Source organism: Patagioenas fasciata, chromosome 7, assembly GCF_037038585.1.
Source record: "Patagioenas fasciata isolate bPatFas1 chromosome 7, bPatFas1.hap1, whole genome shotgun sequence".
In the NCBI taxonomy this organism is placed as follows: Eukaryota; Metazoa; Chordata; class Aves; order Columbiformes; family Columbidae; genus Patagioenas; species Patagioenas fasciata.
The window spans coordinates 22,505,787-22,520,607 of NC_092526.1; the positions used below are offsets into that span (position 1 = coordinate 22,505,787).

The 14,821-nt window shown below is 39.6% G+C and overlaps 1 long non-coding RNA gene across 1 annotated transcript in view; it reads right to left on the reverse strand.

Annotated features, from left to right (window-relative positions):
* LOC136103198 (uncharacterized) overlaps positions 1 to 14,821 on the reverse strand; it is a 74,030-nt gene that overhangs the window by 13,310 nt on the left and 45,899 nt on the right. Inside the window, exon 4 of the long non-coding RNA XR_010651576.2 lies at positions 1,131 to 1,205. This is a non-coding gene — a long non-coding RNA (uncharacterized lncRNA). The remainder of the gene's footprint in view (positions 1 to 1,130; positions 1,206 to 14,821) is intronic.

The window sequence follows — 14,821 nt, forward strand, 5'->3', positions numbered from 1 at the left end:
AAGGATCCTGTAATACCTTGCGAGGTTGCTTTGAGAAGGCTTTGCAGAAACCATTAAGAAAGCTCTCAGCGCTGCCATCCAGGAACATGGCTGGCTGGACATAATCACCAAATAGGCGATCCCTCAGGTGCTTGGCTGAAATTGTGGCTTCTGATCTCAGCACCGCTCCAAACCAGTGGGACAAATGTGTACTTGGTTTTATCTATCTACTGCATACAGGTACTGTTGAGTGAGAAGCATAGGCATCAAGTCATGGTATACCTTTTAAGCAAAGAAAACAGCACTAGTAGACAACAAACAGTGGTCATCAGGGCCAGCTATACAGAATCACTTGAGAACTGCCAAGAACAGAGAATGATCTTTTTCCACAATTTGTATTACTCTTTTTTTTGTGTGTGTGTGAAAAAGTTGATACGTGAAAATAAAACTTGATTATTTAAATACACCGATAATGGTATTTATGCTTTGTAGCAAGACATAAAATATGGCTAGGAGATGTTTTGACTCTTGCAGGAATCAGAATTAATTTTATTACACCTGGAAGAAGTGGAAAATAGTCAGAATTAGGTTTTTATAATTAATAAGGCACACACGGTACCAGTGCTTGTATGGCTTGCTTCATGTCACAGTCAAGCACCAAGACATTAGTTTTAAATGTCAATAAAGTTCTGAAAGCAATCAAGGCTAATTTCTGAGAATAAGCTAAACCTTTTTTATTCTTGTGGTTTGCAGTTCTACAAACAAAACCAGAAATGTGTGCTGTTGTAACTGGTTGAGCAGACTAGAGAGTGATGTGGTTTTGTGGTTTCCTTAGTTGTACCGGGAACTAACCAAAATACCCACTGGTCTTCTTGCCATGTCATTCTCTTTATTATTTTTCTTGAGTCATTACTACACATTACAATATGAAAAGGGAACATCTTAGACACTCTAATTTGTTTCTTGTTTCTACTTTCATTATATTTAACTTCTCTTTTACAGTGGACTTCAAGCTTGCACTGTATGGATAGTTCAAATGTCACTATTGAGTCATAATCCAACATGTCATAAAATTATAAGATGTTAAAGATTAATCTCAGTGCACAGTATGACAGCATAAAAGCATTAATACTTATACACTCAGCTCTTACCCTTATACTATCTTGCTTTGAATTCAATGGTGACCACGTCTCTTTATGGGCATCTTCCTCATGCAAGCAGGAAATCTGAAATAGAAGAGAGGGAGCTAAATTAAATTTTGCTCCTGAAAGTCATTTTAGTAGAACAAATATATCCAGTTGCATGTATCAAAATGAACAAACGAATTGCAGATGAATTGGAAATTACTTAATGTTCAAAATACTTTTGGTTCACGAGATGGTAGCATGGGAAAGCACCACAAAGGTTGCGCCCTGTTTTATTCTTCCCAGGTATTTGCTGCTAGTGATAGGATAACAGGCTAAGACAAACCATTGATCTGAACTAATGTGGCTTCTGGAGACCTCAAAGAGAACTTTTGTTAAGCTGAAAGAAACAAAGACTCATGAAGGGGAGTCTGAAGTAAATGCAACTCAAACACAACTCCTGATTTTGGAAACAAAATTGCAGATACTTCAGAAAGAAACACAAGTCTATGAATCAATCCAGTATTAAAAGAACTTGAGAAAGTGATTTTAGATGGAAGATAAAAAAGGAAGCCAAGACAAAGTGTCTTGTGGATAACATTTCTGGCTGGGCTAAGGTTCCATAAAATGGACCTGCTCCTCAGAAATAATGAGTTAGCCATGTATGTAATCAGTTAGAAATGTTAAATATATTCTGCCAAACATGTCCCACTCTTTCAAGACATATATACTGCTATGTCAGATTATGTCTTCAAGAGTAAAATTTCCACACAAAGGAATACAAAGGAACTAGTGAAACTTCATGAGGTTCCTGGTTGTTCTTGGCCCAAAGATAATCCAACTTTATTTAAATTAGACAGAAAAGAATATCTTATATCAGTGAAGTTTACATATATAAGCAGCTGCACCAGCTGCTGAATATTAATATCACCTTGGGAATCAATATATTGTCACTGCAGCGTGGACATGATTTACTATGTTCTGACAATTATCACTTGCACTTTTTATTTCAAGCCCACCGTTTCAGAGTCATTTATGAGCAATTAATCAAAGGGGCCATGTCGGTGGCAAATAATTGATAGGGGCTCTATGAGATTAAACAAAATGATTTGTACATACATTGAATAAAACAGTCAAAAACACATCAGAAAGCTTTATTAGTGCCACCTGCTCAGGAATTTTGTGCGATGAAAGACAAAAACCTTAATGGCAAAATTTAAGAAGCTTTGTGAGAAAATAAAATTATCTTTGACTTAACTTTAGGTGAAGCAAGTAAAGAAAATGCTAGAAGAATGCCAGAAGGCTGACTTCATAGCGAGTGGGAAAGAAAACTTCCCCCAAAAAAGCTGGCTGTCTCTAAGGTACAAGATCATACCAAGGCAGTTCGTCATACACAATTTTTAGAGCCTTTCCTATAATAGGAAGAAAAACAATTGAACAAACCCAGAGTGGGCCTTAATTCTCTTGAAGGGAACTTTCTGTCGACAGATGCAGAACGTGCTATGGGGTCATGAAAAACATCAGATGCAACAGGCTCACCAGCCCACATCAGCGACAAAAGAAAATACCTTTCCCACAGGAGCTTCCTCTGTACAAAGTAGACATGAAAGTCCTAGAGAGAACTGATGTTCAATATGAGTAAAGCAATGTCTAAATTCTACTGTTGAAATGCTGCCTTCCATAATTTGAAGCAAGGTTCAGTAAAGAGTGTAAGGACCTCTTGGTCACTTCAGACTCAGAGAAATAACCACTGCTATTCTTGTATAGATTTGTGTATTTGTGGGCGCTCAGCTGGAGGTCTGCGGTGGAACTGAGGGTTCCCTGGCTCTGAGCAAGGGGCCAAGGCCCTTACAGAGCCAGGCCAGAGGCTGTGCTTTGTCTTCCAACTTCTGACGCCCAAGTAGCAATGTGACCTGAACACAAAGGAATGACAAAAAGAGCAGAGTCAGCAGCAGAGGGAGCAGAAACGGTTTGATGGGACGGGCTGTAGACAGGGGCATCTTACAGGATTTGAGCAAAGGAATAATGCTGCAGGAACCAGGGCCAGAACGTAACCATTAAAGAAGCCTTACTCCCCAAACTGCTCTGTAGGACTCAGCAGATGAGTGCTGGGGTTTACAGACACTCTGCAAACAGCTGTGAAATGCACTGGCAAAGTAGGTGGTCCAAGCTGGAAAAAATAGCCTTCTCTAGCTTTCTGTTGCTCTTTGAACTCAACTAGCAAAGGCTTAAAAAAGCAGATCTAAAGGTCTGGTATTGCTGATGACCCCTTCCAAGCATGTAAACCAAAACCATACTTCCATACAGTTAATATCTGTTTTTATCCAGCAGATTTTATTTTTGTAAATGCAGGAAATTTCATCTGAATATTGTACTTCATGCGCATGTTAAGAATAAATAAAATTGATTGCAAAGTCAAACACTTAAAAATTAGAAGCAGTCAGAATTAGAGTTGTCTGTGTAGCATGAATGTGTGCTATGTTAATATTACCTTAATAATGATTTAATCTATAATTTCAGGAGCAGACATTTTCCCCTTACTTTAATTTACTTAGGATGGATAAAAGCAAGAAAACTCACCGTTAATACTGTCATCAACCATATATGTACTAAAAGTATGAATAAGGTGTGCAAAAAGAGCCTGGATTAGATACAACAAAAACTTCTAAGATTATAAATTTAGTTTAGGAGAACACTGCCTCTTTCCATAAGGGTCAGAATCTAGTCTTAGATTCATATAAAGTTTTGTATTATAACAAGTTACTCTAGATAAGGAACTGCCGGTCAACCCCTTTTCTACGCCATCCACAGGGTTTTGTTGGGGCTGAAATAGAGTCTTCTGCCAGTGTGAAATACCTTGTTTTTAAAGTTCTTGTTTTACTCCTCCTACTTTTTAATATTACTTTAACAGGTATGCCAGATACCAGTGGTATGATCTAATTTTGGTTCAATTTAAATTTTGTAACAGAAATAGTACCCTTCTGCCTCAGTGCTGTCTCCTCAATCACCAGCATCAGTGTTTGACCCTTTTCATTGCCCACCCAGTCCTGCCACGTAATCTGACCACACCACTGTCCATTAGTCCTCTCTGCTGCCAAGAGAGGTGGTAGAAAGGTGACCTTGTTTACGAATGCAGCTTTCACCAGAAATGCACCTGTACTGCAGGTGCCTTCGTTGGGAGATGAAGATGATTGCAGCCCTGCAGCATGGCTCCCGCAACGGAGGAATACTCGTGGGGCTGTGGAGTGGCTGGCAAAGCTGGATCCTGCCATATTCTCCCTAAAATAGTAAAACCTCTTTGAATGACAGAGCTTTGGTGAGCTGGCACCACTTCCATGGTTAATACAACACTTCCAGGAAAACAATTGACACTCCCAATATTCTAGTCAGTGCCCAGCAGCTGAGGCAGAGCAGGGGCACACACTTGTGAAGCGCAGATGATCAGCACCTCACCAGCCTGGACCAGACCCTGCACAAAATGGGTCTGTCTGTCCTGACTCACCCATCTGTGAGGGTGGCAGTGGTGCCGAACGCTGCTCACCCCAGCTGCGGCCAACCATCCTGGCTTTTTTAAAACTGCATACAATATAAAATATGGTCTGGGTTTTTTGTTCCTGAGGAGGTTTCTATCTCCTTTTCAGACACATAAACCAACAGCACCATTTACGCAGCTAGAATTATCTTCCAGTAGTGTATGAAAATTATTTTTCTTCCTCATGCTGAATTCCTGGTATTGAAACATCATCTCTCTCTAACCTGAGTTAACTTATATTTAAAGTTTTGTTTTGCCTTTTCAGCCTTTTAAAACTTTCATTAAAATGTTTACCTAGTTCTCCATATTATGTTAGTAAGCCAGGGCACTTTATTTGTATTTGTTTGCATATAATCTTCAGTAAATGAACAACAAATGAAACTTGATTCATAAATGAACAGCATCATTTATGAAGTTAATATTTGTACAACTCTGTCCAATAGCAAAATTTGACTGACTCAAACAGTAAACATTTTCCATTTACCTTTTTTACATATATATGTACCTTTATTATTTAAAACTAGCTCATTCACAACTTAACCAGCTTAATAAACTTTTATTTGTAAAATTAAGTGACTACCCTTTCAGTTTTTAATCCTTTCATGTGGCTTTCTCCACCCTGAAAATCTACAAAACGTTGCTTTTTTAATGGTTGCCCTTTCATCCACTTCAACAATTTTTTAAAACCTTGTTTCAGCTCCACATCCTTTCAGTAATGCCTAAGTTCTTGTAATTGCTTCTTTCCATCCCAGGTGCGGGTCTGTGTGCCGAGCTGGGCTCAGACGTGTGCGGGTAATTGGCTGTGCAGGTGCACTCACTTGGAGTCACCCACGCTCCAAGTCAGCAAGCCATGCAGAAAGGTCAAACAATTCCGTTGAAAGGGAAAATATATTTTAGAAGTGGCCATTATAGAAGCACATCTAGGTAGTAAAGCTGAATTATTCAAGTGTTACTTCCGAGTCACTACGTGAAGATTTGGTGATCTGACTCCTTTTCCTTCAAGTGATGAAGTGCTCTGGAGCACTATATCTCCTTGAACAAATTTGATTTCATTCCAGTTGTGAATGTTTCTGTCAACTGGGTGGCAGTTGTTTCAGACTGGCCATGATGAAACAAAATAACTATAACTAAATTTCCATTTCGACATGATCAGGAATCTGCAAAAGAAAGGCATTGTCAGCTCTGGAGAGTCAGGCCAGGTAAAGACTGGGTACTGTTCTTTCCACCTTATTTGCGTAGTCCTTTGTTCTGTACTCCATATCTTAATTCTTAAAGATAAAAAAAGTCATTTTGTTTCAAGTCAAACAAAACTGGAAAATTACGTACATACAGCTCCCTGTTCATTGTTGCTTACTCTAGTTATTTTTTTCCTTTGTAAAATGAGCAGAAAAGAGCAGAAGCACTGCACTATTAGGTCGGGGGGGGTGATATAATCAGATCAGAAGAATAATTCATTTTTTTCTTTGCATTACTCTAACGTCTGGTACACATGCAGTGAAGCAAACAATCCTCATCGTCTTTCACATAAGGGTCAGACATGCCAACACATGTTAAGACAGTTGTAGAGTACATGCTGTGTAAGGGGTAAATAGCAAACAAAAAAGTGGGTAGACTTGCTTGTTTGGTATGTGTGAGGATAGCATAAACACCCCATTGCTCACATTAGACATGCTTTAACTCTGCTTATTTGCATTTGCTTTCAGGTAGATCACTCCGTGCAGACGTGGCTGCAAACACTAGAGTTAATAAAACCTAAACAGTATTATTCAAATACCTTCCCTATATACAAACACCTGAGAAGGTACTTAGCATATAATACATTGTTGTTTCCTAGAATTATTCCTGTAGCCCAATTTATTTGCAGAGTTCAAAGACTAGTAAAATGCTAAAATAGTTATGGAATTACACAATCATTCCTCCACTCCTTCCTCCCCTTTCTGAATCACGAATCTCTGCCTTTGGTTTGAACAAATGTGTGGAAATTATTGCCTATGAGAATGTGTGAAAGGTTTTGAGTGTGCCCACTCTGAATGAAACCAAATGCAAGAACTTCAGACATGGTCCTGAGGTGGAACAGCAGCTCTTCCATGTGTTCTGTGCTGCACGAGGTCTGTTCACACACTCCAGCTGTCACTCAAAGGCGTCACTGCATCTTGCATGGGAGAGGCCCTGGGACATGCATCAGCGTGACCATACCCTGGCGTGGTTTGTATTTATGTGCGAATATTTAAAGATGATGGGCTTAAGTAAATTGTAAAATGTATGTGTTCTAGATTATGCACTTGTATAACATACTTCATATAACCAAAAAATCTTTATTCAGTCTGGTCATTGTCCTTCTATATTTTGTCTTGATGGACTTTTACCTTAACTGTTGTTAAAACTACGCTCACTTTAGGCTGTAATTGCCACTAGAATATATTTGACACAGAACAGAAGATGCACTTTTCCCTAGGCTCTCCTCTTCAGTACAAGGCACATCCCTCACTTAGCCTTGTTTTAAATACATTAGATGTCATTTTTAAAAAGTGACTGAGTAGTTTCTACAACATAATAAAAAGTGGTAGTAGCTAGTGTTGTTCTAATGATTTAGAATTAATTTTAGATACGTCTTCATTCCAAACTGATTGAAATCAATGTGAATAAGTAATTTCAGATGGCTTTGGATCAAGTCACAAAGCTTTAATTTACAAACACACAGATTTGATAGGACTTGGAGAATGAGACAGCCATAAGTTCCCCCTATATGGTGAGGTCTGTTGATAACCGTTCCATGTTGTTGAGTGTTTTTTAATGAAGAAAGTAGGATAAGCATGAAGATTTTTTCCCTCATACTAGAAGAAAACAAATAAAGTGCTGGAATGGAAATGATCTCCTTTGACCTTTGCAACTATATCTCTAACTTGGATGGGTGTTCTGTCACTGCATTGCAATAACTGAAGAATGAGATACAGTAATGAGCGAATGATGCCCAGCCACCTCACTGGAATTCCATTAGTGTTCTGATCTCGTGTCCTCTGCAGGAGTTGAAAGATTAACCCAACACCTGCGTCACTGGGGGCGGGGGGGAAGAAAAGAGAGAGAAGTATTCTCATTAAATAAACAAAGGAGGAAAACGTCCAGCCCATTATCCTGGAAGCTGCATACTATAGGAATTGCAGTCAATGCAGTTTTCAATTTCCATGTTTTATATATATAAATATTACATATAAAATCTGTGTGGCTAAAGTACTCTGCTTTTGCTTGTTTGTTTCTTCTGAAATCTTTAACCAGTTCTTGCTTCTTGCTTTTGTGTATGTTATGCAGGTCTAGGTGATGAAATAAGTTTTGATAGAATTCAAAATAGTTTTGCACATGTTATGTTAAACAGAGTTCTTTACCTAGGGTTTCTCAAAATTAACAGAATATTCCAGTTCTAGCTAATATACACCTTCAGAGTAAAAAAAAAAACAAACCTATCATAATGTTTCTAACTCAAATGTTAACACCTGATATTACAGAAAGGCCATACAAATATGAAAGTACCTTCAGTTAGGCAAGGGGGCTTCCCTCACCCTGAAGCTCCGCAATCCACAGAAACACTCATCTGGGATTGCCCCATCTCCAGTAAGACAAGACTTTAATCTAGAGGGCTTGGCTGGAGCGTGGCAGGTATTGATCTAGAATTTCCTCTCACCTCCCTTGTTCTGTGGTCTTTTCTGATAATGTGCAAGTTGGCAACTAGAGAATTGTGTTGTTGGGATTTGGGCTATTTTTTTTTCCCCTTTTTTTGATGTTCTAAGCTGCTAAATACACTGTTGAGACAATGTTTTTTGACAGAAAGAGCAAGTAATAATACAAAAAAAAATTACTGTCATCTGGAAGAATCTTGTGATAGGGTAAATAACAGTTTTTACATAAATGGAGACCTGCTACTGTAGAATAATGATTGACAACATTGCCACCACATTTACATCTAAGCACACCTTTATATTACTGAATTCAAATGGAAAGGTAGAACAGACCGGCTGTGAAGAGAGACCTGGGCAAAGAAAGGCAACTAACAGAGCAAATCAATGTGAGCTTCATTACAATTACAAAGATATCTTTTTAAGAAAAACAACCAACCAACCCTTTCTCCATCAGGTTTTATTGAATTACCTTAATGTTTTTGAATGAGGCTACAAACTTCTGTAATAATAGCAACATAATAAGCAAAGATTTTTATAAGAATTTTTGACTTGTGGCACCTTGACTAATAAAATAGAATAACAAAAGAAAAGCCAAGAAGGCAAAGATCAAATGGACTACAACTGTCCCAGTGATAATTTTTAACATGTCACAGTGAGCACCATGTAGAGGTACCAGAAGGGGAATAAGATTAAGGGGTAATAAGACTTTCCATCTTACCTCTCCTCCCTCCTGCTCTGAGCACTGGCAGCAGCAATATGCCCACTCGTGGTCATAGCAGCTGTTGCAAATGCTCAGGACATTTCTAATGCCCCCACTCCATTCACGCTGCAATGGGGGAATCAAAAGACCTAGAGAGCTGCTAAGCTGGAAGCAGTACAGACAAGATGTAAAACAAGAATTAAAGGGCTGAAAAAATAGCAACAGAAACTTTAATGAGGTTCAGTTGACTTAGCTCTTAAAAGATGAGGTGCTTGATGACAATCTACTAAAAAAATTATAGAAGGCACAGAAGTTTTAGAATAAGAGTCCTCAGCCTACTGCCCAAATAGAAAATAGGAAATTGTAGCTACACCGGAAAGGAAAGCTATATTTTCAACAACTACAGTGATTAATGACCTGGTAACCAAAGGTTGTGGCTACCAGTGGTTGCAGTAATCCTCCATTACTAGAAAATATTGAATCAAGAATGGATATTTTAGGAAAACTGAACACAGCTATTGAAACTGAAACAGGAATTAAGCCATTGTAGCCTTCTGTTGACTGACTTGATACTAGATGAGTACATTTGTCCCTATAGCCTTAATGGTGCCCAACATTTCAGGTAGAAGAAGGCACAGAGCTTCCTACAGAGACATTTGAGGATCATGGGACCACAGCTTCTCATGGTGGGATGAGACCTATCTAGAATTTGATGAAAATTCATACATTCTCTGACATGTGATGGGTAAAAGTCAGGTAATAGGACAGGACATGCAAGCAGTCTTGCTGAATGACCCAGGATGCTTACAAATTGCCCTGACATAACAGACATGCCCTTGTTACCAGGCTGAGGTTACCAGTTTTAATCATGCAACTGATGCATATTGTACTACGGAGGGCTGTTGCTTCCTCAGGAAACCAGGGCAGAGGAGGAAATAAGCAACATGATCTGAGTCATCACCTGCTGGTGTTTGAGAAGGCCAAGAAGGGCACAAGGTGCAAGCCACATAGATTTCACTGGTAGCACCGGGACTGGGAACTTCTGCTTTTATTTATGAGGCTTAAGGATTCAGGACTCCCCTGTTAACTTAATCACTGATTTATTGGCAAATAGAGGTAGTTAGATGTGCTCTGAAGAGGCAGTCTGAGGTTAGTCCTATAAACAGTTAATATTAATATTTATGATCAGTGTGTTTGTAAGTGATGTAGAATGATACTGTTTCTCTAGCATTTTAGAAAACTTGCTGCTGGGTAATGGCTGGTGCACTTTTTGGAAGCCAAGAAACAATAGTACCTCTATCCTACCTAAAGAGTTGGACAGAGACTTTGTAGGCAAGCTATACTTGGCCCAGAAAGTTGTTGAAGCAGTCTTGTTTATTTTCACCACACACATTTTCAGTAAAGATTTGCTGTTGTGAGACTGAAAGCACTCAAAAAGAAATAAGCATTTTACAAAATTATTAAAAGCAAACTCTATTGTCAACATCCAGTTTCTAATTTCCCTGGGATTTATTGTCCTTATTAAACTCACTCACTTGAATCACTTGCTTTTCTGACTCAGTTGTGTTTGTTTTTTTCCCAGTCTTCCTGTTTCCAGCTTAATTCCCAAATTTCTGCTGCACTTCCTTGTAGCAGGCTCCAGGGAGACAAAAGTAAAATGTGAAAGTGGGAGTATAAAATCCAAACTGTGCTGTTGCCCACTTTACGTAAGGTAAGACATAAGCAGCAGCTACAGATATAAAAGCTTTTAGAAGACAGGTAGAGCTCTTTTGTAGTGACGGATGTGTTGTAGGATAGGAACAGAAGATTAGGTAATGTAGCCATATGTGATATTTTTATTGTGTGTTATGTTTGTTTTGAATGTTACTCAGAGGAGATAATAATAATTGTAGCAGGAAGACAGATTTCCTGGTATGAGATTAGACCCAGTGAGGCCAGTTAGTCCCAAATGGAAAAGAAAGGGATTTGATGCCCTGAGTGTCCCCTTGAGACGAAAAAATTCTAACGGCTTTTTATGTGTGAGTTCTGAAACCATATGCTTTTATAGTATTCAATTTGTTATTAACATAAATATACTCTACTCAAATAATATGTAACCAATGTAAAGAAACATGCTGTTCTTAGAGAAGAGAATACACCTGAAGTTACGGATTTAAATAGAAGAAAGAGAATTGGTGAGTGTATGTTTTGATTCACCTGCGTTTGAAAAACTCTTGTTCCTGGAAACAGTGAGATACAAACCTGTTTGCGTAGTCGATCTCTGGCCAGAAAGGATTCCTGTCAAGTGAAATATTAACCCAGAGGAATGCAGTTTTCTTAGGGCAATGAGCTCTTGGCTTCAAACAAACCTTTAATGCAGAGCTAAAGTGACCATTTAAAAAACATATATGCATCCGGAGGATTGGATGGCTGTCAGACCGGAACAGGATTATCTCTTAGCTATAGCTGACCTGTTTGTATAATAACTGGCCCGGTTCTGTAGTGCTGGAAAGTAATTTCTTACTGTATATTGGCCAAATGTCTTTACTTTGCTTGTGTCACTGCAGCAGGCAGGTGTTAATATTACGCAAACTATCACGGCACCTGGGAGCTCTATTAGTAATGCTAATGTTTCAGGACAGAGAGAGTTCAAGGAATATTTCCTTCATTGGCTCTGCTCCTGAGGAGCAGGGTCTGTGCTGGGAGTGATGATCTTCCTAAGCAGGGTCAGGGTCATAAGAACAAAAATGCGGCATGAGAAGCTCTGAGCCACTGAGGGTGACAGGGGTGAGATGCCAAGTCCCATTCCTTTGCAGGACCATGTGCCAGATCTGCCAGTGAGCACCGAGTCCAGGCTGCACCCGCTGAACCCAGCAGGTAGTTGCTGCTCCAGGAAACGCTTTTTAGGCCCCAGGAGGCATTTGTGTTAAAATGCCAAAATACCAGCAGAACAACTCCTCATTCTTCCTGGCACCTGAGAAAGGGCTAAGCCTCCAAAGCACAATCCAGACCATAAAGTTCATGCTAAACTGGATGTTTCCCTCATTTTTTTATTTCATGGAGATCCACGTGCAAAGTATAACTTTCTGTCCTTTGGCTGTGATGGACTCTGATGTGTTTTGCAGGTGTTCCTATGTACAAATGGGGGAGACTCACAACTGCTGGAAGTCAAAACTGTGGAATTATTTTTAAAAATATATTTTTTGTTTGTTCTTTCTCTGCAGAGTGTGCTTCTTCCTCTCAGTACTCTTCACTTCCCAGTGGCTTGGTGGCACTCTCAAGATGTGAACAGCAGGACTGGTTTGATGCTTTTTGTGGTTCCAGTATAGGTTGGGAAATTACATATTAGAGAGCAGTGTAGGGGAAAGGGACCTGGGGGTCCTTCTGGACAGCAGGATGACCATGAGCCAGCACTGTGCTCTTGTGGCCAGGAAGGTCAATGGCATGGGTGTATTAGAAGGGGGGTGGTTAGTAGGTCAAGAGAGGTTCTCCTTCCCCTCTACTCCGCCCTGGTGAGACCCCATCTGGAATATTGTGTCCAGTTCTGGGCCCCTCAGTTCAAGAAGGACAGGGAACTGCTGGAGAGGGTCCAGCGCAGGGCAACAAAGATGATTAAGGGAGTGGAGCACCTCCCTTATGAGGAAAGGCTGAGGGAGCTGAGTCTCTTTAGTTTGGAGAAGAGGAGATTGAGGGGTGACCTTATTAGTGTTAATAAATATATAAAGGGTGAGTGCCACGAGGATGAAGCCAGGCTCTTCTTGGTGACAACCAATGACAGGACAAGGGGTAACGGGTTCAAGCTGGAACACAAGAGGTTCCACTTAAATTTGAGAAGAAACTTCTTCTCAGTGAGGGTGACAAAGCACTGGAACAGGCTGCCCTGGGGGGTTGTGGAGTCTCCTTCTCTGGAGACATTCAAAACCCGCCTGGACGTGCTCTGTGTGACCTCACCTAGGCGTTCCTGCTCCAGCAGGGGGATTGGACTAGATGATCTTTTGAGATCCCTTCCAATCCCAAACATACTGTGATACTGTGAGTTTCAAACCACCCACAGGTTCTTGTAGGTTCTTTAGGACGAGCACCTTCTTGACTAGGAAGTTATGAGGAGGGGAGATGGGAGAAGGTAAGCATTACATCCAAAGTCCTACTCACTTGTGACACTGAAAATGGGAATTTACTTGTGGAAGGTATATGACCTTACAAGAAAGCTTTATTAACAGCAATGTTAAAACTATAATTGCTGGGAAGCTGGGTTAACCCACTCAGATGAATGGGGCAGCTCCCTCTGCTGAGTTCCCAACATTCACTTCTCTTTAGATGACTTTGCAGTCGTAGCAAAGAGAGTAAGAAAAGATTTCCTCTGGAGTTTCTTCTCACATTAAATGTGTGACTATAGCCACAGAGAAGGACTGTTATGGACAGGGTCCAGGAACTGTCTCAGCTTTCACGAAACACTCATCAAATGTGTTGCATACAGAGTCACTGTGGCTGTCACGCAGAGTTAAGCCACGCATCTGCTCTTATCATTACGCAAAAAGCAAGACGTTACGTTTTAGTATCACTACAGTTTGCCCACAAAAAGATGGAGAAAACTAATCGAAGCAGACACTTTGCTTTCCCTCCTTTTATCTCAAACCTGTTAACACTGACCCATGGAGTGATTTCACTCTTCAGCAAATAACTTGGCCAGTGGCTTATAGACAGAGTTGGTTGAAAACAAGAACTCTGGTTATGTGTATTTGTAGGCCTATAGTTTGTGTTGCTTTCAATTATAAGGAAACAAAGACTTCTAAGTGACTAATTCTTTGAAACACTAAGCACCTCTGGCAAGGCCCTTTGAGTGGAAAATGACCTGATCATCTTGCAGAACCAAACTCAGTGAACGCTGCTTTAAAAAAGAAAAAAAGAAAAAAAGAAAAAAAGAAAAAAAACCCCAAACCACAACCTTACAGGGGATTTGTAAAGGCCTTCCTAAAAGGAGGGACTACTGAACTCTTCTGACAGCATGTAGAGTTTTCATAAGATCATCTTTATTTTGGACATCAATGGAAAATATAGGATCTAAAACTGCACCCTCTGCAGCCAGTGATAAAATTGTGACTAAGTCCATGAGCAGAATGGATCTTGATGTGATAGAGATTGCTGCTACTATTTTTCATCTATATTTCAACAGCTTCAGAAACTTAAACTTAAGCAGGTCACATCTTTCCCCTTGTCTCTATCCCAGGAATCTTTGTTGTACCATCAACTACTGTATATTTGTCCAATGCATATTGCAGCTGGGATGCAGCTCAATTCAAACCTTCTTTCAATTTGCTTCTGGTAATACAAGACCAGAGTAATCTGTGATCCAAGTACACCTGGTGGTTAAAGTTATTGCAGCACAACTATGAATAGTAAGAAAAGAATAAACTGTCTGAGGCAAGGACTGTCTGTTTGAATGGTCAAACTCCTTAAAAAAACCCCAAAACAACAAAACAAACAAAAAATCCCCACTCACTGATTCCATGTTTCATTTAGCTACTTCTGCTTTTATGTAAAAACAAAACAAAACAAATGAAAAAACTCACCGCAGAACAAAGAACCTCCCCAAAATCCACAATGAAGGTGATAAGGTGACAGATAAATTATCTAACTGGATTTCAGCTTGCTTAGATCTTTGTGAGAACCCGGGCCTTGTAACTGGAAGCACTAAATATACGTAAATAAAAATAAGAACATCTAAATTTCGAAGAGAATGTGGAATCCCCAAATTTGTGGAAATAGTATCCTTATGTTTTGTCTTCATTATGATAGAAGATAAACAGATAATTTTATTTGTGATCCAAACAGAAAC